This window comes from Cupressus sempervirens, chromosome 9 (genome assembly GCF_028749045.1).
Source record: "Cupressus sempervirens isolate cs-2001-9-10 chromosome 9, ASM2874904v1, whole genome shotgun sequence".
Lineage (NCBI taxonomy): Eukaryota > Viridiplantae > Streptophyta > Pinopsida > Cupressales > Cupressaceae > Cupressus > Cupressus sempervirens.
The window spans coordinates 760,296,751-760,322,315 of NC_143126.1; positions in this window are offsets into that span (position 1 = coordinate 760,296,751).

Here is a 25,565-nt window from a genome sequence, read left to right on the forward strand (position 1 = left end):
GTTGGTAAACCACTTTTCATATTAGCTTGCATTTTAGTTTCATTTTCTAGCTTAGTCTTACATTCTTGCATATTGGGAGAGCTCTCTCCTTATCTTTTCAAAGACATATCGACTAACTCCTTTCATATATTTCTTTACTTTCTTCTTGTTCATGTCTTTTCACCTTCTTAATCTTTCACTTCATCTCTTTTCTATCTTATCATCACATAAATTTTTGACTTCTTAAATAATTTTGACATCCTAGATTCATTTTTAGGATCAAAATCAAAATCCGAGTTCATCTTGATTGTCAAAATTGTCTTTTAAAATTCTACTTTCTTTTGAGCAGTTAGCTGACCTTTTGAGGTCTAATCTTCAAATCATCACTGGGGCATCTTCATTTATTCATTTCTTCATCATTTCCATACTTCATATCTACTTCAATTCACCATTTCATGTCTAAAATCACCTTTCTACTCATTTTGACCTTATTTTTATGCTATACCCTTCAAGGTCAACTCTAGTCAAAATGGGACATTTTATCAATTTCTTATAGTCATTCTTGGGTTCTAATCATCTATTTGTCATCTTGGACATTGCTATATTTTTATTTTCTCATGTCTAGCTAGTTTTTGCATCCCCTTACCTCATTTTGATTTCAATCCTGAGGGGGTAGAAATACTCTATCAATGATTGCTACAACTATGTATTTCTTAGGAGCATTTGTTTGCTCTTCTCACTTGTTCTTGATCTATCTACTTTGCTAAGTGTTAGCATTCTTCTTGAATTCTGACATCATCTTTTTGTAGTGTTCAGTACTACTACTATCAGGCTTTACATTTAGGACTCACTATCACTTTTTGCATTTCATTCTTTGGAATCAGATATCTATATCTATTTTTGCCTACTTGGCTTCTATTTTTTTTAACATAATGTGTTTCCAGATCTATCACGCATTAGTCAAAGAGGGGTAAATGTAATCACCTAAAAATGGTCATCTAGACTATTAGCTCCCTTCTCATCATTTTGGCTAAATTAATTAAATCATTTACCTAGACCAAATTGCTAATAATCAATCAATTTGATTATAACCTATAGTTTGACTATGCTATCCTAAGTTCATTATTTGATTAAAAGAACATGTCCCCTTTTAATTAAATAAAAGACCCCATTCTTCTAACCCACTTAAAGTGCACACATAAAGTCCTTTTTCTATTTTGCAATTAAAAGAAATAGCTTTGTGACTTTTGTCTTATATGACAAGTCAACTTATATTCTATTGGTTGACTTGTGTCTACACATGGATCACTCCTCTTTTCAAATTCCACCATTGATCATCCACCATCTTCATCTTTATCTCTACCATCCATACAACTTTAAAAGGGAGAAAGCTTTCCCCCTCAAAGCATCCACCTTTTGAGTATTGTTATGTTGCAAGTTTTCTAATAGGTTTCTTTAGAGCTTTGTGGAGAACTTCTCTTTCTTTTCTACATTCTCTCATCCATGGCATTCTAGCTTAGCTTAACTTTCATTTTTACATGTAGCTTAAATCATATAGTCTAATAGTTGGATTGTAACACTCTCATATATGCTTAGCATAGCTACACTTTGCATCTCATTCTAGCTTAATCTTCATTTGCATTGCATCCTTGAGGAACTCCTTGGGACATTTGCATTCTTGCATCTTGTCTTTGGAACCTCCCATTGCATGGTTTACTAGCAAGAAGAGTATTTTGAAGGCTCAACTGAGAGCCCTTGAACTTGCAATACACTCTCTTGCACTCCGTGGATAGGGAGCTCTAAGCTGGCATCCAAGCATTCCAAACTCATGGAATTGTTTGGATAGAAGGGTTTAGAGTGGGACACTTTCAAGTGTATAGGTACCATCTACATATTGAAAAACTCCTTTGTGCATTAAGTGACACCACATTTTAATGGACCATGTAGCATAGTTATGTGGAGTTAATTTTGGAAACTTAAAATTTCCCATGATGCAGAAAATGAAAGGAAACTGCATAAAAAGAGGAACACAACACCAAGAACACCCCCCCTTTCACTCAATCAAAAAACCCCATCAAAAAAGATTCTTTTGGCACTTTATATGTAGTGTGATTACAATGGTCACTTTCTAATTTTGGCCTTAGTAGACTTCTAAATTTTCTTTTTACAACCTCCTTATGGAGTTCAAAAATAAAACATTACAATGTATCTTAGATATACAACAATTTTGAAGATATATCAAACTATTACAATGCATAAAAGGACCTAATTATGAAAGTGACACTTTTTTCCACACAACCCTATAATCTAATTACAGATCTAGATAGTAGACAAAAAATAAAACACTTAAAAAAAAAGAAACCTATTTTCATGTCCAGATGAGCCCGTATGAAGCATTTGAAGTTGCAAAATGTAGGATTGGATAGGTACAATTGCCAAAAGATGTAGTTTCTAACTAATTTGTGCACCAAAACTAGAAAAGAGCTACACCACTAATTTTTAAAGGTAATTCTACCCAATTTCAAAAATATTGCACCTAATTTGGAGTCTAGATGAGTGAGATATGACCTCCCAAAGTTAGACTACAAAATTAAAAATCAATCTAAAGAGGGGTTGGATCAACAAAAGACGGGGTTAAATTTGATAGTCATATGGCTGTTGTAGCAATTGAAAATTTCCCCTAAATGATGGTTAGACAGTTGTCAAATTTAGGCTCTTTGACTTGATGATGTCAGCAAGAATGGGTCCCCTGGATGACATTAGCATGATGTAATGATGGCATTAGCACGGTATGACATCGTACAAACCATACAAAATTATATAGAAAATGCTAATGGGGTTTGCTGACTCAGTTGACGATCTACTAATTTGGAGGTTGATGTGTCTGGTGTACAGTTTCTACGTATGTTACTGACATGTGTTGCATAGGTGGATCCCCACTGGTGGTACAATCTATCTAGTTGGTATGACATTAGGTCTACCTGACATGGTCATAGGTGAATTAGAGTGTCACAGGCTGCATGTCATTACAAAGTTGACATGAGTCAGGCTTGAAAGATTCATTGGTGTAGGTCACCAAAATTATGGGCGCGACAAATATGCAGTCGGCTGTAAGGAATTTGCTCCATTGGTGATTGGTACCAGAGTATAGGGCACCATCGATGGTTAAAATATTACCACTGAGAAGATGATTTTATCCCACATTTGTGGGGTTTATTCACGCATAGGCTTTTTAAAAGGAAATTTGCTTGTATGATGAATAACAAGCCGCCGAAGAGTGTTGCGGTCGCTTCGTCAAAAAAATGATGACTTAGCTAGATTTGGTCAGCCAACCTGGTGGAATTAGTTGCCAAAAAATTGTAATGTGCCTACCAAATTAGAATATGCTCATCTATGATTAATAATAGAATATTCCTCCTTGCAGGGCCGGGGTGTCACTGCCTGATTTTGCAAAATTATTTTTCTCTAGTAGCCTGACTGGGCAATTTTTTTTCTTTCAAAAATAGAAATTTGAAAAAATAATTGTTGAGAGTAAAATCAATTTAGATGTAAGAATAAATGCATAGATCGATTAAATGACCATACCAAAATTGCAAATCAATGCCTAGGGGTGCTAGTTTGCAGAATGTTTTTGCCTCATGATCAACTTTAGCCCAACATAGGTGAATTTATAGCCAATCTTCACCAAATCAACATTCTAGATGCAATGGCGAGGTCTAATTTGGCTCTAGACACTCCCAATTTTTGTAGATTCTTCAAATTTGAGTCGAGGTGCTAAAGAAAGAATGGTCTCGAATGACTATGTGAAGAGAATGTCCTCAAGCTATGATACCATGTAAGAATTTATCTTTGCGAAAATTTACCCAAGATCAAGGAATTCAAACACAAGCACAATAGTAGACCAAAGAGAGTATGATCAGAATGATGATATATTCATTCGATATTCAATGTGAAAAGTATACTAGGAGTGCTTGTATATAAAGGCCTCTGGAAAGCTTCTAGAATGCATAGAAGTCATCAACATGATAAGTCATACAACTAGGCACAAGTTCGCTAGATATGGGTTATCCTCCATTAAACACAAGAGTAAGTGCGATGATGAGAGGATAAGCCTACAATGGTGTAGCATGCAAAATAGTGTTGTAGACACCACATGCTAAAATGAGAGTGTGAATAATTGTGTTTTTTACATGACAACTCAGTAAATAATGTAAAATCTAGTGTTGTAGACACCATGTGTTGAATTAGAGTTGTGTACTTCTATGTTGTCAACATGACAACTCATAAGAGCACACAAACTCCTAAGTGTCTCACCTAAATAAATAATAAAATAATGCATTAACCTAAGTAAACTTAAGTAAAGTGTAAATAGTAAATACTTATTTACATCAATAGTTCTGTAGGATTCAATGTCTTTGTTTTGCATTTTGATGCCTTGTGTCCATGTTTCTTACATTTATGACAGTTGCCTTCAAATTTTGGTTTCTCTTTGCATTCATTAGCCTTGTGACCATGCTGATTGCAATTGTATCATTTTCCATTGAATTTTTCTTTTCCATTACTCCAACATTTGTTTGATGTATGACCTATCTTACCACAATTATTGCAAGTAGGTCTTTGATTCTTTTGAGCACCTTGTTTGGAGGATTCACCTTCTTCATTGTATCCAATTCTTGATTTTCCTTTTTTCCTATAGAGGTTTTGCTCATTCAGTTGATCCATGTTTGCTTGAGATTTCATCATTCTTTCATTGATTTGCTTCTTGGTTTTTAGGTCATTTCTCAATCTTTCGCTGATATTTTTTTTAGATCTCAGCTCATTCTTTATTCTTTCATTGATTTGTCTTTCAAAATTTAGATCATTCCTTATTCTTTCATTTTCAAGTCTTCGGCTCATGATTTCCTCATTTGCAGTGGAGAGTTTATCCATAAGGTCTACTTGTTGAAGGGATTGGTTCTAGATTTCATTATTCCTTCCATCCATCACTTCTTTTATCTTATTTCTCTATTCTAAGACTTCACATAACCTTACGGACTAAATTCCTTGTTCTCTTTTCACCTTTCTTACTTCTTCTTGCAGTGAACCATTCTTCTCTAGGAGTTCTTTGATTGCATCATTTGCTTTAGCTAAACTACTTGAAGGGGGAAAGTCTTCAATTCTTTCTTCAATGTAAACATGATCATTCATTTGATTTGCAAGTTCTTTTCTTCTTTTCAAGGATTGGGAAAGTTACTCCTTAGCTTTCTTGAGTTGGGCAATGGCCATTTCCAAATCCAACTTTTCATTATTAATAGCTTTGTCAAGTCTGAATATCTCCATATCCTTGATCTTTCCTCAAGCTATTAAACTTTCTCTTGAGAAACACAAAGCTCTGATACCAATTGTTGGAAATATTCAAGACTATGATAAGTTACTAAGAGGGGAGGGGTGAATCAATAACTTCTAAAACTTCTACCAATTTCAATTCTTAATCCACTAAACCAATTAGCATTTAATTCATCACATCTAATCTAATTACATGCATGAAAAAATGAAAACATGAAAGCATCCAAAACACTTGAAGACAAATATTTCGTGACCTAGAAACCTTCCAAATAGAAAGTAAAACTAGGGTGGTGATGATACCCACAAACTTTAGCACTACAACATAAAGTTGGCCTGTTAAGGCTTTCATTGATCACCTCTGATGATCTACCCTATTAGGAGAAAATAGGATTGCTAGGTCCACCTCATGAGAGGATTTACAAACATTAAATGAAGTATGCACTTGGTAAAGAGATTTAGAAAAGACTGTTAGGTCTACCTTGTTAGAGGATTTTGACTAGTTCACCTATTAGGATGAAGTAGTAGATCTTTGATTTTGCACTTGAGTTTGCTGATAGAGATTCCTTAATGTACTAATCACCTTTCTATGATAGATTTGTTACTATTGCTCCTTGTATTGATATGGCCTTTACAATTCTTTATCTACTACATTCACAATACATATGCTTATACATTTGCATTCTTGCACTTTCTTGCTCTTGCTTACATTTCCATACATATTGCATTGGATATGATACAATAAATCACATATATATACCAATCCAATTTACAAAATAACAAAGTCGGTCATAATACGAGTTAACAAAAATATTACAAAGTTAGACCATATGAAGATACTCAGGTTTTAAAGACTAACTCGGTGAGGTTCTAATACATGACATCCACTATCACTACTTGGCATCATCATGCTCTTGATAGACATAGAAGCTCAGTCCATATTGATCACTGTCAAGTAGTCTTTAACTTAGTCTACACTGGTGACTCGGTAGATATTGTGCAACTCTACAAACAATGAATCATTTGGTTACCATGAAGTAGCTTGGTTAGCACTGGCTTCACATCACCTGAACTATGAACTCAGTAGATATTGCAATGCTCGGTAAACATACACTTCACATCACGTGAACTATGAACTTGGTAACCACATGATAAACTTGGTGTAGACACCCAAAATTTGGCAAATACTTAAATCATGCAATCTTGATCAATCAGGACCGAATTAAAGAGAAAATTAGAAGAATCACAACAAACTTTTAAATAAAAAATTGCATCAGGTCATTAATCACCTTTTAAATAAAAAAGACTTAAATCAACTTTAAAAGAGGAAGAAAACAGTTCAAATTCATAAATAAAATGCAAAAAGAGAGGAAGAAAAAGACAAAGTGTTGAAAATAAATCATCTAGTAAATCAATAAAATCACTTTATCCCCACAAGATGAAAATCTCCCTTTTACCATTTAAAAGAATTTGAAAAAAATCCTTATATTATCCCCAAAACCAAGTCTGTTGGAACTCTTCCTCCTTGCCTTTTATGAGATATTTTGGACTCTTCCTCATATTATAGATAAACACAAAGAACAATACATACTCCCATTAGCACAACAAGGTGCAAAACTGCCATCCGATTTTGATGTGACCAATTTGGAATGAGATCAAGAAGAATCACCCTTAGATGTAGTCACACAAAAATTGCAAGGCCTACAATTAGAAATGGAAAAAATGAAGAGAGGAAAAGCACAACGCACAAAATTTAGCCTTGGAAAAAAATGTCCCCTACCATTTGACAAAACCATCACCTTCACACCCTTTTCTCGAAACACACAGATACCAAAGTATGACAAATATTTTGGCACATCAGATCGACAAGATCACTTGAGGCAATTTTACATGCTAAGTATGGAGTTTTTCCATGACACAATGTACTTGATGCATCTATTTCCTAGCAGCCTTGGAGGGCAAGCCATGGAGTGGTTTTCCAAATTACCCTCCAATATTAAAACTTTTGACCAATTGGCCTCCATTTTCATCACCCAATACTCTTAAAACATTGAAAGAGAGGTTACGATGATCGATCTATGAAAAAAAAAACAACTCCCAGGAGAATAATTCAAGACCTTCTTACAATGGTGGAGGCACATGCTTGTTAAGTACCATAGAGACATACCAGATAAGGAAAAGACATATTTTTATCAATAGTCTCTCCAAACTTGTGAGCCAATAGTTCACAAGTTATCTAAATATCAAATTATCTAAAGATGGTAAAGACTTCTCCAACAACTCCACACACACACAACTCCTCTGATCAATCCATAGGCAAACACAAATCGTGGTGGAGAAACAATAACAAAAATTTCACAAATGAGGGGGCAGTTGATGCTAATCATGTCAAAATGCACACTCAACCCCCTTTAAATCAACCGGGTCCCAATGTCACACCTCAACAAAACAATACTGGCTTGTTTTACTGACATAGCACAAAGACTCCCTCAACATCCAACCAGCAAGTCACTTACAATCAAGCTCCTCGACCATGAAGATATTAGTCTTCTGATATACCTAAGGACTATACACCCATCGAGTGTCCTATGAGAGTGCTTTACAAACACTCTTGGTCAATGACCTCATTGTATTACCTGAGACTAAACCATATAAACCCCAAGTCAAGCCAAAATGGTGGAACGAGAAACACACTTGTGCCTATCATTGCAATCGAGGGCATCTAACAAAAAATTGCCTTGCCCCTCAGGGAATCATTCAAAAATTAATAAATGATGGAACCATTGAAGTAAATAATCTCAATAATAATGAAGATCATACAGCCTTTAAGAACCCCTTCATGAGTCATGAAAATGGGGAGTCCTCTAAGGCTAATCAAAACACGCTTTCACAAACTAAAGTTAATTATGTGCACCACTTTGACAATACCATCGGCATGATTTTTGGATTTGATGACACTGTAAATGTCATCATAATCAAAGATAAAAAAAAAAATAGTCCTCAAATGCCATCACCCGAGGTCAAGCCTCCAAAATTACCCTACCAGGACCAGTGGCAAATCCTGACTGAGTAATTCCAAATTCCTCCATGCCCAAATATGACTTGGTTAACCAATTGCTTAAGACTTCGGCCCACATATCCATTTTTGAACTACTATAAATCTCCCCAAAGCATAAAGATACTCACTAAAGCCTTAGTGCCGAATGACCTAGACATGAGTAGATTCCAAAACATGGTTAGAAATTTAGTCACTCCTCATTGTTTATCATTTTCAACACAAGATGACATGTCTGTCATATAGACACAAAACTCTCCTTTGCACATAAAAGTATCCATCCATAGGAATTGAGTTAAAAGGGCATTAGTTGATGGTGGGGCTATTCTAAATATCTGCACACTCAGTTTAGTGAAAACCCTTGGCTACATAGAGGATGCTGTTGACCCAAGAAAAAAGATCACCATCAAGGCCTATGATGATGAAGAAAGGTCCTCCAAAGGCATGGTCATATTACCAATTAGAGTAGGGCTGGTCATGAAAGAAACCATCTGTCAGGTCTTAGATTTGTAATTAACTTACAACATTCTACTAGGAAGATCATGGATCCATGACATGTAAGCCGTTCCCTCCACCTACCACCACTGCCTCAAATTTCCATACATGGGTCAAGAGATAACCATACCCAGAGATTAGCATTTTGCATAGTATTGTAACTCACTTGTCCCTTATAACAGAGAGGAAGTTGATACATTGACAGATGCCAACAATTAGCCCACAGTTGTAGGCACTTCACACTCAACTAACCAAACAAGCAACCACTTGTCAACATCAACTAAGGGTAAAGAGAAAGTGGTTTATTTAGGTCCTCCTGTTCCTTCACTACCATCATCATCAACAGATTCTAAACAACTACACTATAGAGAAATGGATAAACCGATGAAGGAATTTGATAGAAAATGTAAGTTTCACTGTAAAGGGGTGGGTGAGTACTTAGTCTCCCTATTTGATCCCCCACTTTCTCTGAGGTCTCATGGGAAACTAACTTCCACCAAACTATATCATGCACATTTTGTCAAAGCAAGTGGCACACCTCCAAACTTTGTGGAAGACATTAGTCAATAGAACATTGACATCTCCTCCCACCTACATGGGAAAGGCTTTGATCTAATTCAAAATATGGGATACATGGGAGATGGTCCCTTAGGGAAAGGGAAAGGAATCATAGAACCTTTGATGACACAGTTTAGGTCCAATAAATTTAAAATAGTGGTAGGGTATGACAGACAAGACAAGGCATAAACCTTCTCTACCTTGGTATGGGTACCCAAACTAAAGGATAGTTATACCTCAGTAACTACTAATGAAATACATAAGAATTTGGTCCTCTCTAGTTCACATTCTGTAGAAGAACCACCCCTAAATACCTCTAATGAAGAAGATGATGATGATTCCACTAAGTGGGAATTTGAGTCACTATCGAAGGAATCTCTCCATGACAAAGAATGTGATGTTGTCCACAGACCCATCCCTGACAGTTTGGCTACACAAAGAACAATTCAAAGTCCAAGAGCCACTTCTTCAAGAAACAAAACATATAAGGGCAGCTTAGAAGATGATGAACACATTGAAGGATTTCACTCTCAAACTTTATTCCCTGACTTCTTTCCAGTGGAAGTCAAAGATGATTGCTACGAGCATCTTGCAAGCTCTACTTTCCCTGACACTCTAGAAGAAGCCCATGTCATAGATTTGATGGATATAACTTATGAGCCATCTAACAAAGTTATATCTTTAAACCCTATTGAACCCTTCCCATGCTATGAATTTCTTTCCCTAGTCCATCTCGAGCTCATTAACTGGGATACAACTGAACCTTATCACCTCCCTCATTTTAACATCGACCATGAAGCTTCCATTTACCTTAACGTGGTTGAACCATCTCATCGACAATGAACAGAAGAAGAACATATGGTTGGTTCAGGTATCAATCACCTCAGTTATACTAAGATAGGGCAAGTGTACCACAACTTTGGTAACCACCACCAAGTTGTGGCTAATCTTGATAAAAACATGGAAACAAATAGAAGTGATGTATCTCAAGGTAAAAACCCAACTATGGCACCCATAGATGGGTTAATTGATACCTTAGCTAAACATTCTAAGGAGGATCTTCTATTTTGATTGAGCCTATAGAACCAGTCAACATCAACACAAAACAAGAACCAAAGGTAATTTATTTAGCACAATCTTTGAGTCTAGAAGAAAGGAGGTCATTCATTGACTTCTTCAAAGAAAGATAGATCAAATTTGCATGGTATTATGCAGACATTCCTAGCTTAGACCCAACCTTAATCCTACACGATCTTAACATCTCTCTGGAGGTTAAGCTAGTCAAACAGAAACTCAGAAAGATGCATCTACATATAGCTCTGTTAGTGAAAGAAAAATTGGAAAAATTAATCAGGACCAATTTCATCTGGCCCTTAGCATATGCATCATGGATCTCCAACATTGTCCCAACATCAAAGAAGAATGGTAGTAGATTTAAAAAAAGCATGCCCTAAAGATGCCTTTCCTCTCCCTAATATCAACACCATAGTTGATTTCAGAGTAGGCCATTCCATGCTTTCCCTTATGGATGGATTTTCAGGATACAATCAAATCAAAATAGCACCAGAAGATCAAGAGAATTTTTTTTTTACTTGTGCATGGGGCACATTTTGTTGGAATGTAATGCCCTTTGGGTTAAAGAATGCTAGGGAAACCTATCAACGGGCCATGACCACTATTTTCCATGATATGATGCATATCTTCATGGAAGATTATGTGGATGAAATTCTTGCCAAATCCCATAGTTGGGAAGAACATCTTCCCATATTGGCCAAAATATTCACCCGCCTAGAAGCATTTAAGGTCAGGCTCAACCCCAATAAATGTGCTTTTGGCATCAAATCTGGCAAGCTCCTTGGATATATTGTCTCAGCTAAAGGGATAGAAGTTGACCTCGAGAAGGTACAAGCCATAGTTAGTATGCAACCTCTAGAGAACCTAAATCAGTTATGCTCCCTTCAAGGTAGGCTTCAATCAGTGCACCAGTTCATTTATCAGTTTGCAAAAAAGTGCATATTGTTCACACACCTCTTACATAAAGACATAACTTTTAAGTGGGATAATTAATGTCAGAAGGCCTTTGAAATACTTAAAATCTATTTCATGAATCCACCTATGTTGGTACCCGCAATATCGCACAAGCCATTGCTATTGTATATTTTTGTAATGGATAAGTCAATTGGAGCCCTCCTGGCATAAGAAAATGACCAAGGAAAAGAATGAGCCATTTACTACATTAGTTGCACCTTGGTCGACTATGAGCTTAATTATTCTTTCATTGAAAAGACTTGCTTGGCCATAGTTTTTGCCTCCCAAAAACTATGTAATTATCTCCTGATGCACAAAGTTAAGCTCATATCCAAGATTGATCCTCTCAAATACCTTCTTAGCAAGACATCATGAACTGGTAGACTGGCTAAATGGGTAATGATCCTAAGCAAGTTTGACATTGAGTATGTGGATAGGAAGGCAATAAAAGAACAGGTCATTGTCAATCAATTGGTAGATGCATCTATAGAAAGTTCCAATCCTATCTTAGTTGACTTCCCTGATATGCACATCCTTTAGGTAGAACTAGTCACATGGAAATTTTATTTTGATGGTTTCTACACACACCATGGGTCTGGCACAGGTATTATGTTCATCACGTCACTTGGTGTTACAATCCCCAAATCATACAAACTGCTCTTCCCTTGAACCAACAACATGGCTGAATATGAAGCTTTGGTCTTGGGTCTCAAGCTGGCTTTGGAATGGAAACTGATAGCTTTAGAAGTTTATGGAGACTCCTAGTCAATCATCAATCAAGTTAATGATGCTTATCAAACAAAAGATGAAAAATTATTTCCTTATAAACATATAGTCGGTGCACTCAAGGCATGTTTTGTTCACATTACTTGCGAATAAATTCCTAGAGACAAGAACATAGCAGTAGATGCTATGGCCACCTTAGCCTCCTTACTTCAGCTCCTAGAATAGCATGAGCAGTATGAGTTCCTAGTGGAAGACATGGTTCAACCTGCATTTACTCAACCTGATTCCCTTATCATTTTCCATCTAAATACCCCTGATTCCCTTTGGTATGATCCCATTATCACTTACCTTCATGACAACACCCTTCCATCTAACCTCTCATGTACCAAAAATGAAACTTCATTCACCAAACCTCCCATTAGACCTTGGTGGCTAATACATTGTATAGGAAAGGTCTTGACGGTACTTTATTTAGGTGTCTTGAAAAGGATGAGTCTAGAATCACTCTGCATGAAGTCCATGCAAGGATTTGCGGGTCACACTCCAATGGGTTCACATTAGCCAAGAAGATTTTGAGAATTGGTTACTTTTGGCCAACCATGGAAAAGGATTCTATTGATTTTGTCAAAACCTGTAAAAAATGCCAAATCCATGGCAACCTTGTACTTCACGCACTAGCCCAAGAGTTAAATCCTTTAGCCACACCATGGCCTTTTTATTAGTGGGGTTTTGATTTGATTGGAGCCATCCATCCACCCTCCTTCAATGGGCATAAGTGGATTATCATTGCCACTAAATACTTCACCAAGTGGGTTGAAGTGGCACCACTTGTGGACTATACGGGAAAACAAATATCCTCTTTCATTCTCAATCAGATCATTTATCAGTTTGGCATACCTCATGCAATTCTCACAGATAACACCTTGTATTGTAAAAACCAAATAGTTGATGAATTATGTGAAAAATTTCACATTATACACCATTCCTCATCTATTTATTATCCCTAAGGAAATGGCCAAGTGGAAGCTACCAACAAAACTATCATCAACATCCTTAAGGAAATAGTCAATGATGCTGGAAGGGATTGGAACTTATGGTTAAACCCCACCCTTTGGGCCTATAGGACAAGTGTTAGGATGCCTATTGGCATGACACCTTTCTCTCTGGTTTATGGCTATGAGGCTATTCTCCCTTTAGTAGTTGAGATCCGATACTTAAGAGTTACTCTTCAAGATGTCTTATCAGATGAGGATTACAGAGTGGCTCATCTATAATAGCTAGAGTTGTTAGAGGAACATCAATGTTTGACCCATGACCAACTTAAAGTGTATCAGAATAGATTATCAAGGCATTATAACAAAAAGGTCAAACCTCGTGTTTTTCAAACTAGTGACCTAGTGCTTCGAGAAAACCCCAAGAACCAAGTAGCAAGAGAAAAGAAAGGGAAATGGGAGCCTAATTGGATTGGTCCTTACCTCATCATAGAATCCTTTGGGAGCGATACCTATTGATTTTAGATTGTGATGGTACTCAATTAGTAGAACCTATCAACAACATCCATCTTAAATAGTTTTATGTCTAAAAGATTTGCAAAACATCAAAAATACCAAAAAAAAAAAAAATTAATTTTTTTTTTTAGTGACAAAGAAGTGAGAATGTCACTTTTGGTTTGAAAAGGGGCAAGAGATAGCACTTTTAGGCTTCCCTAAGCAACACAAGGCCTTCAATGCTGAAAAAGGGCTACAGTTGAATGCTTAAAAAAGAAGAAGAAGAAGCTCTCTTAGACACATTTTGGTTCTTTGTGGCTTCCCATTGCAATTAATAGAAGATGGGAATAAGTGAAAGGGGTAACATTTATAGTTGAATTATTTGGAGGTATTTGGTAGCAAATTATTTGTTTATCTAGGGTTGAGAAGCTAGCATAATCTATTAGGTTGGTATTCGATTTAGAATTAATTTCACACATCCCCCCTTGAGAAACATTTTTGGGTTATAGTTCTAAGATCTTTTGGCATCAAGAGAGGATTCATAGCAGCAAAAATAACCAGTATGGCAGCAATAGTAAGGCAAGGGAAATACAACTCATAACGATAATAATAATAACAATAACAAGAGCAAATCAAAGCCCTTTTCCTAGAGTGAATGTACACAACAGTGGAAACAGCTAGTATGGCAACCCAAATGGGGAGCACCACAAATTCAGCAACACAGAGAGTTTGATTATGTATTGAGATACCATAGACATGAATTGCAGGAAAATCAATGCACATCTCCGCCATCCACCTTGCCCAATGATCCCCCATACTTGTCATATCCCTCAGTCAACCCATTTGGCATCATAAACTCTTTCATTGTCTCTTTAGGTACCTCACATGGTCCTGGTCACCCCCATATTCCACCAAATCTCGCTCACATCCTCCATTTCATCCCTGCAAATTCAAACATAGCTCAAAAATACCAAAAAATTTCAAAAATAGCTCAAAAATACAAAAAAATAAAAAAATAGCTTAAAAATACCAAAAAAATCATTAAAAAAAAAAATTGTCCAAAAATATCAAACAAATCTAGAAATCTATCAAAAATGTCAAAAACAATAAAAAAATCATCTAAAAATTAATAGCTAGCCCAAAATATTCCAAATGGGGGCAATTCATGTCAACAACACCCCAAAATTCCTCTCAATTTCTCAATTTGGCTACACAATAGGATAATAGCTCCCAATGCGCCCTGTTAATACTTAGAAGAAGCATGGTAATATCCTGAAACATAATTCTGGGCTTAGGAAAATCCAGCACAACTCAGATAGCGGAAGAGATGCTGCAAAGCTAACCATCACCTTCCTTCCATGTGGCTGTTATTAATGTAAATCAAGAAGGATTTTTAGTCTTATTTAAGTTGCAATGGCCACGATTAGTCTAGCCTCCTTCAACAACTATGTCAAAGGCCCAGATATCTGTCAGACTCTTTCACCCTCACTCAACCAGAGGTACAAAATAAGTAGGCGTAAGCGTGTCAGCTTGGCCTTCCCCTCTAGCACCTTTTTCAAGGCTCAAGCATCCCTTTTGGACCCCTCCAATTCCCTTTTAGGCCCAAGAGCCTTTTTTAGGCCCCTCTAGTGCCTTTTTCAAGGCCCAAGCATCATCTTTTGACCCCTCTAGTGCCTTTTTAGGTCCAAAGTGCCCCTTTAAGGTCCCTCTAGCACCTTTTTCAAGGCCCAAGCGTCCTCTTTGGACCCCTCTAGTGCTATTTTAGGCCCAAAGCTCCTTTTTTTAGGCCCCTCTAGAACCTTTTTCAAGGCCCAGGCATCCTTTTTGAACCCCTCCAGTGCCTTTTTAGGCCCAAAGTGCCTTTTTTAGGCCCCTCTAGTGCCTTTTTCTAGGCCCAAGCATCCTTTTGGACCCCTCTAGCACCTTTTTAGGCCCAAAGTGCCTTTTTAGGCCCCTCAAATGCCTTTTTTTGGCCCTAACACCTTTTTATAGGCCCCGTTTCATCATTTTTTTGAGACCTTTGATGTCTTTTGGCCCCCCAACAGGCCTTTCTCAGGTTAAAAACATCTTTTCAAAACTCTATTTTGCATACTTGAGACCTATATGTCCTCTTTTGGGCACCAATGCTTTTTCATAGGCCTCAAAAATTCCCATCTCGTCACACCCCTAGATAAATGTCTTGTTGGCATTATTATTTTCTATACTAGTTCTCCATATGCACATAGACATTATTGCTAGCTCGTCACAGTTATCCTCACTTTATGGATGGTATTGTTCCTATTTTTACGAGAGTTAAATCGTTCCAACATTTATTAAAAATATTTACATATTTGACAAAATCACAAAAAACATTTAAATATTTGCAAAAATCACAAAAAACATCCAAATATTTGCCCAACAAATCACAAAAACATTTACATATTCAAGAAAATCACAAAAACATTTAAATATTTGCAAAAATCACAAAAACATCCAAATATTTGACAACAAATCACAAAACATTTACATATTCGAGAAAATCACAAAAACATTTAAATATTTGCAAAAATCACAAAAACATCCAAATATATCTCAAAAATACCAAAAATACACATGACAATGCATCAGTTGCCACAATAAAAAACATCAACTTTTTATTCCACTATGACAGCATTAACTACTTTACATCCCAAAAATGTCTTGTGGATTATTTATTCTAGCTCCCGAAGGAGGTGGCATCATAGGATGTCTGATTAATGGTGTCTCTTCTGGCCTAGCTCTAGACGAAGAAGCTTCCAATGTTAACCCCCAACGTGTCCATACCGCTTCCATAGGAAATGGAAACCTTCTGCCACGTAATTGCATGTTTAACAGAGCTGTAAATTCTTTATCTATAAACTACATCTCCCATCGGTCCTCATGTGGGAATGCCTATTAATAACATCCCATCCAATAAGCAACTTCCTAGTGTACCTTGGCCATCCGATGCATTTCCACGAACACATACTCTGCCAACTTGCTTACCCCCTGTGGAGTGATCACTCATTGGGCTACATCTCACTTTTGTTGCATTTAATCAGTCATAATTTTCCAATGCTCCACATCTACTTTTTTCTCACCCAAATGCTGTTGTAGTTGCCTCACCTTCCCCTCACTTAATGCTAACCGTTCCTGCAACTTCAATGCCAAGGTGTTCGCCTTTGCAATTGCTTCACTAAATGACTCAGATTGGGACTACAATAACACTAGCTCATTTCGTGCACCCTCCAAACGTACTTGTGCCATCTTCATTGATTCTTGCAACCGCTGCAACTTTGATCGTTTAGCTCGCATTCTTGCATCGCTTCCCTCTACTCGTGCATGTTCCACATGCAAATCCATCTCTAGTGATTGCACTCGCACCCACTTTGCATCTATCATTGCCTATAGTTGTTTTGCCTCTATTTGTGCTCCATCTTCCCAAGCCTTCTCCATCAATCCTAGCAAAAATGTGACCTCCTATTTTGCATTCTTTTCTCACACTCTCTCTATCGCCAATAGTTTCTATAATCCTTCCACATTCCATGATGCTTGGTCACTATCCCCCACCTCTAGCTATAGCTCCCTTGCATTTACAACACTCACTCCCCCTTCTGTTGAACCTTGTCCTAGTGTCTTGAGACTAATCCACTGTCACGTTCCACTCAATACTTCACCACCACTAACACCTCCCACATCCTTCATGGTCTCTCCCACAGACTTTTCAAGAGCCTTTATTTCCCTTGCTTCCTCTTCTGCTCCTAACATACTCTTCATCTTTTCAAATGGACTATCCTTCACCTGCATCTTTGACCCATCATTTGTTGCCTCCTGTAGTGCTTGCTGCGTTGCAGTCTCTAATAACATTATTAAAGCTAACAAAGGCATGCCGTCCATCTCCATCCCCACCCCTTTAGGTTGTGCAGGCCTTTGCTTAGGTTGGCTTGTCTCACCTAGACCAAAAATCACCACTTGGAGTTCTGTTTGCTCCACCCCCTCCTTAGAAGATTGCTTAATTCATTTTTTTCTCTGCTCTTGCCTCATCCACCTCCCTTGGTTAGCATCACTCTCTCATTGTGACTAATTTGGTGAGCCTGACATACTTTCACTTGCACGATTCCCACAACTTCTCACTATCCCCAATAAATGTGCTCTACTCTCCACTTTACCTTGATTCATTATCACACTATCCACCTCCTTATAGCCATCATTCACCTAAGATTTTTTTTGCACTAGTCTTCCTTGTATCTACTTTCTGCACCCTTCCACACTAGTATCTGGTACATTTGACCTTCAGCTCTAACATTTTGTCACCCAAATTTTTGTCGAAGCACATCGCCTATCAAATCCTACTATTAGATCACCACTAACACATCCCATGCCTTTTCATCTACTTGATGCAAAAAAGTTACTCCCCAACAAACCTAAATGAAACATACAAAACAACATGATACTATTACACACAATTGGAAGCACACCTTGTTCACACATAATGGGTTTCTATGCTATCATGCACTTTTAGTATCTTAATGATGTTTTCGACTAGAGGTTCCAGGATAAAGTCATGATATTTTCTTGGTTTTTCACTACTTACTTCCTATGATCCTTTGGTTTCACATGTTACTGGTGTCCACTTATAAGAGCTTCCTCTCAGATGGAACACCATGTGTACCTCAAGCAATTTTGTGCACTACCTTAGGTGAGGTCTTTTAGCTGACATGTGATTGGTTGGTGTGCCTTTTTTTAATTTTTCTGTGGCTATAGCTTTTGTTTCTTCATGATTGTCATGTTTTCTTGTACATTGTTCCTCTTTGTTGGTACTTCTTGGCATGACAAAGTATTCATATCCCCATAGCTGAGCTAGTGGTGGTTGTACTCAATCACTTTTATCACATGCTCTATGATGAAAATTAGTTTGCCTTTCTTTAAAAAAGTGACAATTAATTGCATTCATCTAGTTTGCATTTTTCATCTTGGATTCCTTGTGAAACAAATGGTTGGTACAAAATTAGGTTACAATTCACTGACATCACTCAAAAATTTTAGAACTAGTTATAAACAACACATGCAACACCATCAACAAGTGTATGAGCACTAATGGACTTTGTCTCTTTCACCTCATCCATGTTAGCATTACATGTCAAAAAATCATCAACAGATTGCACTACCTCATTTGCTATCTTGCGTGGCTTTTGAATCTCAAACAATCTCATTTACCCACCTTCCATTTTCATCTGATTCATTGCATCCCCTTTTCTCATTCCCCCCCCCCCCCCCCCCCCCCCCCTCCCCCCCCGAACCCTTTTCCTTTCCCCATTTCATCCATTCATTCAGTGGCTTTTGAATCACAAATATTGACATATCACCTCCAAGCCTTTAACTCTCAAACAATTGCATTTCAGATTCCATTTCATTTTAATTTTATTTCATATCATATCATTTCATTATTGTCTCCTTTGCATTCTGCATTTCATCGTCCATTTCATTTTCACTTCCTATCCCATATCATCTCGTTTTATTTCTTTACTTATCTCCTTTTCATCTCTTTTCATCTTTATTTCACTATTATATCATTTCCCTACATTTCATATCATTCCATTTCATTACATCTTCACTCCATTTCACTATATTTCATATCATTCCATTTCATTACATTTTCACTTGTCATTCCCTTACATTTTCCTTTCATTTCATTTCATCACATTCATCTTTTCATTACATTTCATATTGTTCCATTTCCTTACATTTCACATCATTTCATTCCATTACATGTTCACTTTCATTTCCTTTCATTGCATAAACCATTTCATTTTCATTTCATGTCATTTCATATACCATTGCCTTTTCATTTCATTACTCATTGCATTCCATTACGTAATCCATTTCATTTCATTTCATTTTCTATTTTCATTTCAAATATCATACCATTTCATCTTCATCTCATTCCATTTCTATCGCCTAATCCATCTCATTTCAATTCATTTCATTATATATCACATTTCAATTCACCTCATTTAATCTTATCTCGTTATATATTACATCTCATTTCATTGCATTTTCATCTCATTTCATTACATTATCCTTACTCATTCCATTGCATTATCATTGCTCATTTCTTTGCTTTTTCATTACATTCCATTTATTACACATTTTTTGGAATTTCCATCATTACAATTCATTTCTAATGGCATCCCATCATATTGCATTACAAATTCTTTTTTCATCATCTCGTATCCCATCCCATTATTTCATTTCATTGCATGTTCATTACTAATGTCATTGCATTACAGGTCATGTTATCACATCTCATTTCATTTTAGGTCATTTCATTTCATGTCATTTCATTTCACATTTCATTTCCTTTTCCTATGTTCATGTTACCACATCACATTTTCATTACATCATCAGTAACCTACCATCTAATCTAAATAGTGATTCAACTACATTAATCATTCACATTTATATACACGTCCACATCCACTATTGACTTCATCATCACATCAACCAATCACATGATAACATAAGTCCATGACATCATAAATGCACACATCTAAAACATCAAAGAAGCTTAGATATCTTATAAAGAAACAAGACAATCAGATAGTCCCATGGAAGGATACAATCACATGAACCATAGATAACATACACCAACATGAAAATCACATGATCATATAACATGCGAGGACATCAATCAAGGATCAAATAAGTACATTAGCATAAATATCTAGCAAACATCTTGAGAATAATCATACACGATGAAAAATGAGGCCGTAGTATAATCACATAACTCATCCCTGAGAGGGTGCCTAATTTGATGATCCCTACTCACCGGGGGCACCCGTATCCTCTCACTGTGACTGCTTTGTCACATCTGTCGATGGTGTAATGGGTGCAACCATAGCTATTCGACTCGATGATGCCACATCTATCCTTGGTGGCAATAGTGGTGGTGGTAATGGTCCTAGTGTAATTAGTGCTATGACTGTCTACAAGGTACTCAACACCTCACCCATTCGAGCCTCTATAGAACTCACCTGAGTCTCTAAATTAGTCAATCCATCAGACCTCTTTGGTGACTATGCCTCTGGTGGTACCTGCTGCTACACCTATGGTTTTTACCCTAGTAGATCTTTGATAGGCCCTTGCACTCGTGGTCTCTACTGACAAACAAACTGAACATCCTCTAACAATCTCACCCTCATTCGCTCCACTCCATCAAACTGACCAACCATCCCTCCTCTTACCCATACACCACCTCTGTCATGGACATCCCTGGTTCTCCCTACACCTATTGGTCCTTGCACTTGGCCTTATGCCACTCCCCTCTATGGTAACACCATGGCTACTCGACCTCATCTCCCCCATACTCTGCCCACTCTGATCTTGGCTCGTTGCCTCCCTCTACCTCTCCCTGGACCACCCTCATCATCATCCTCTCCCCCACTCAATGGCTCATCAATATCAAGCATTGACTTAGCTAAATCTATGTACCTTAGGAAGGGATGATCTCGAAACCACCATGCATAATCTCCCTCCATCCTAGCATCTTCCACTCCATCTCATAATGCCCATGGCTGTGGTGTATCTATCATTTTTAAAAAAGCCTTCAGACAAGCCTCATACTTCAGTGTCGGCCCCCACAGTGGTCTCTCTAACTGCACTCAGGCATACTGTACATTCCCTTGTGGCATGCCCTATCACTAACCAAACTATCTCACCACCTGCCTAAAGCAAAACTTCTATAGTACTGATAGAATCTAACCAACAAAACACCTTAGACTGAAAAAATACACCATCTCATCATCATCCTCTGCCCGTGGCTCTGTAAACCTCTAAGGTCTCCATATGACCTCATCAATATCATCCTGTATCCAGTGCCAGTACTCTGTCTTTCCTAGATGGGGCTACATAATAGGACCTAAACAAGTATACATATAGGGAATTCCTTGTGGCTGCTATCGCACACACACCGGATGATGCTCCCATGTCCATACTTGTAGAAAAATAACCTCTGTTGATAATGATGAAGCCCTCAAATATACAACCTAGTGTAAATCATGATATAAATGAGCCAAAATATAGCTACCCCATGCAAATATTTATCGCTCATCAATCATCTCCTGAATCAACTAACCCCATCCAATTGGACACCCTCACCCTCAGCAATCTGGCAACAGAAATCCACCTATTAGTCCTGCCAATACTATTGGTAATGCATCATACTACGACATCTAAAACCAAGACATGCTTCATCACCAATACTGTCATTCCCAAAAAAGTATTGGAATGTAGCCCCACCAATGGTCTAATCATAGTACACCAAATCCTCTACAATCAGGATCCGAAGAATTTTGTACACATCCTCAGGAGTCATTGTCATCTCCCCCATCAAAAAATGGAATGTGTTGTGGTCTGAGTGCCACCACTTGGCCACAGCTATGAATAATCCCCTATTCACTCAGAACTGGGGCATCTACAATAAATATGTAAAGCCACATCAGTTTATCACCTGCCTGTCTGCATCTGAAAATTGAACCACTAACTCTAAGGGCCACAGATAAAGTCCTTGCACCATGAGCTTCTGCCCACACACCTCTTATTCATCACATAAACACAACATGTTAGTCTTCATCAAAAAGTAACCATAAAAAATCAATCTCATTATTACATCTGGCCACCTAGCTAATGGTTCTATCTTGGACCTATTTCTCGTCTTTCTCTATCTTGAGTTGGACTGCTTTGGCTTCCCTACTCTGTATCCTGAGTTGGGACATCACCTATCTACCATCAGATCGATCCTATACACATCACTGCATGACTACCTAATTCCTAATGTTTTCTTGTTATGCCCATCCCTGGTTGACCAACCAAGCCTCTAATCTTTGGCATTATCTTATGCTCGACTAATCATTTATACCCCATCAAATGAGTCATAGATTTCAATTGCCCTAATCTACGATGCAAAGGTGCCACTATATACATCACATGTGCTATTTCATTTAATAAATGCTATTACAACATGTGAATGTGCTATTCTATGTAAATGTGCTACAGGATTCCCCATATGCACTGAAATATCTCTTGAATGTGCTATTATATTGTCTATGCTACAACTATACTTATATGCGCTATTCTATTTTTGGGATGCATTATTACTTTAAATGCACTAAAATAATTTGTGTTTGCACTAAGAAACTCTTTGAATGAGCTATTTGGTACAAATGCGCTATTATATTTCTCATAAGCACTAAAATTTTAACCTATGTGCTAATCTATGTAAGAACTGTATACACCAATCTAATGTGCTAGAAATACTAATTCAATAAAAGCATTTACACATTAAACTAACATAACATATAAGAGATACAAAGAGAAGACAAACTCAAATGAGAATGTGAGCCATGGATAGGCTTTCTCAATGAGCTTGTTCTCTTGTTTTTGAGATGTGTCTATGTATAGATTGGGGATGTATGCTCAAGATGTTCAAAGTTTCTTCAATGGTGGAGATGGGTAAATGGAAAATTGGTAGCCTTGTGAGTTCTCAATTTGGCATTATAAGGTTAAGATTGATGACTTTGGTTCTCAAAATAGCATGGTAACTTTAGCTCAAAGATTGTTGTTGAAATGGCTTGGGATGGAATTCAATTTATAGGCCAAGGGCTTAAGGGATGGAGGGCTAAGATGCAAGGGGAGATGAAGGCTTAAGGAGGGCTACGATGCAACTCAAAGGAGAGCACATGGATTGTGCTTGTTTAGCACCAATGGGAAGGTGACACTTGTTACAAGGAGGATGAGTGTGAGAGGGTAGGGTAAAGGGTTGGTTAAAGGCATGATGAGTGGGGTTAAGTATGTAAGAGAGATGTAAGAGGAATGAGTGTGGAAGAGGGAAGAGTGTGGAAGATGGATGTAAGAGTCATGAGTGGGCTTGTAAGAGTCTTTTATAGTTTGTAAGAGCACTCATGACTTGGTGGTTGGGATTTTTGAGGGGAGACTTTGGTTTGGTTTAGGAAAGTCTTAAACTTGTTTAGGGAATGTGACAACATTAGGGGGTGGATTAGGCTTGGGTTTAGGATTATATTAGGGATGTTAGAGATGTGCAAGTGGATGGTATTAATGAGGGTGGGTGATTTAGTGGCTAAGCTTGGTTAGTATGGGTGGATGGGGTGGATTAGGCTAAATGGAGGATTAGGGATAAGTTAGGGGTTTTTGGATTTGAGGATTTTATTTATCAAATAGATTTATTTAATAAATGGGGATTTTTGAAATTAGATAGAAGAAAAGGATTTAATTGATAAATAATAGGTTATTTGATTTATCAATTAGGACTATAGATGATTAATTAAATTAATCAGCTAGGGGATGTCAAAGGATTAATTAAATAGGAATTTAATTAATGATGCCTTTAGAGATAACTAAATAGGATTACCAAAGTAGTGTAATCAAATTTAGGTGTCTACAAGAACTAGGGTTTTTGTATGCGCTAAATCACCCTACATATGCACTAAACCCCTACTCGAATGCGCTAAACTAATCCAAATGTGCTAATAGGATATTCAAATGCGCTGGAGTAATGAAATAAATATATCTACCCAACAAATCCATGCAAAATCTCACAAAACATAGGTAAAACATGATAAAACTCAAACAAATTAGATCTTGACATCATATCGGGGTACTGTAGTTTGCTAGATGCTCATATCATTGGCCCCTTTCAAATCTATGCTCGCATAATGGCACCACCATCTTCATTCAATCAGAGCTCCAAATCACCAAATGCCAAAGAGGAAAGTGGAAATGAGAAGAGTAAAATGTCTTTTTGACCTATTTATCCCCCCACGTGGCATTTACATCAAATTTTCACATTATTGACCCCCCTTTGGCACCTTTTTGATCCGCCAAGTTGACTTGGGTATTAATTCAAACCTTCCCACCAATCTCCTCCCTTATCATAAATAAAATTGAAACATACTCTACTGTCACATTCTCTTCCTTTTGTCTAATTTTATTTCCAAGGGTGCAATATATCAAATCAGGACATCCAAGCTAGGGTATTAAATTTTTTTGAAACATCAAAATGATCTACACTAGCCAAAAATTTGCAAGCATCAAAACCAAGGTATCTAAACAAAACCATTGCAATCAAATCATCAAATCAACATTACAATCCAACCATCAAATCAACGACAATCAAAACATCATCAATGATCAAATATCAAATCATTGACAATTAGACATCAAGCCATCAAAAGATAGAGATCATGACAATCATAAAATGATAGAATATCATCGAACAGGCATCTAGTCATCAAAATTTGACCTAAAATAAAAAAATCAAGATAGTCTTTGAACTAATATAGCTCAAAGAGGGGCATTTGTAGACACCCAAAATTTGGCAGACTTAAATCATGCAATCCCGATCAATCAGGACTGAATTAAAGAGAAAATTAGAAGAAGCACAACAAAATTTTAAATCAAAAATCGCATCAGGTCATTAATCACCTTTTAAATCAACAAGACTTAAATCAACTTTAAAAGACGAAGAAAAAAATTCAAATTCATAAATAAAATGCAAAAAGGGAGGAAGAAAAATACAAAGTGTTGAAAATAAATCATTTAGTAAATCAATAAAATCACGTTATCCCCACAAGATGAAAATCTCCCTTTTACCATTTAAAAGAATTTGAAAAAAATCCTCATATTATCCCCAAAACCAAGTCTATTGGACTCTTCCTCTTGGCCTTTTATGAGATATTTTGAGTTTCACTTTCACCCATAATCAAAAGTGAAAATCCTGGTTCTTACCCCAACCCCTTTCGAAATCCTATAAATAGGAGGGAAATCTAAGAGACAAGGAACCCTACACTGTAGGCATATTTAGAACCATTATTTCAACATTGTCATGATAGCGATTTCATAGC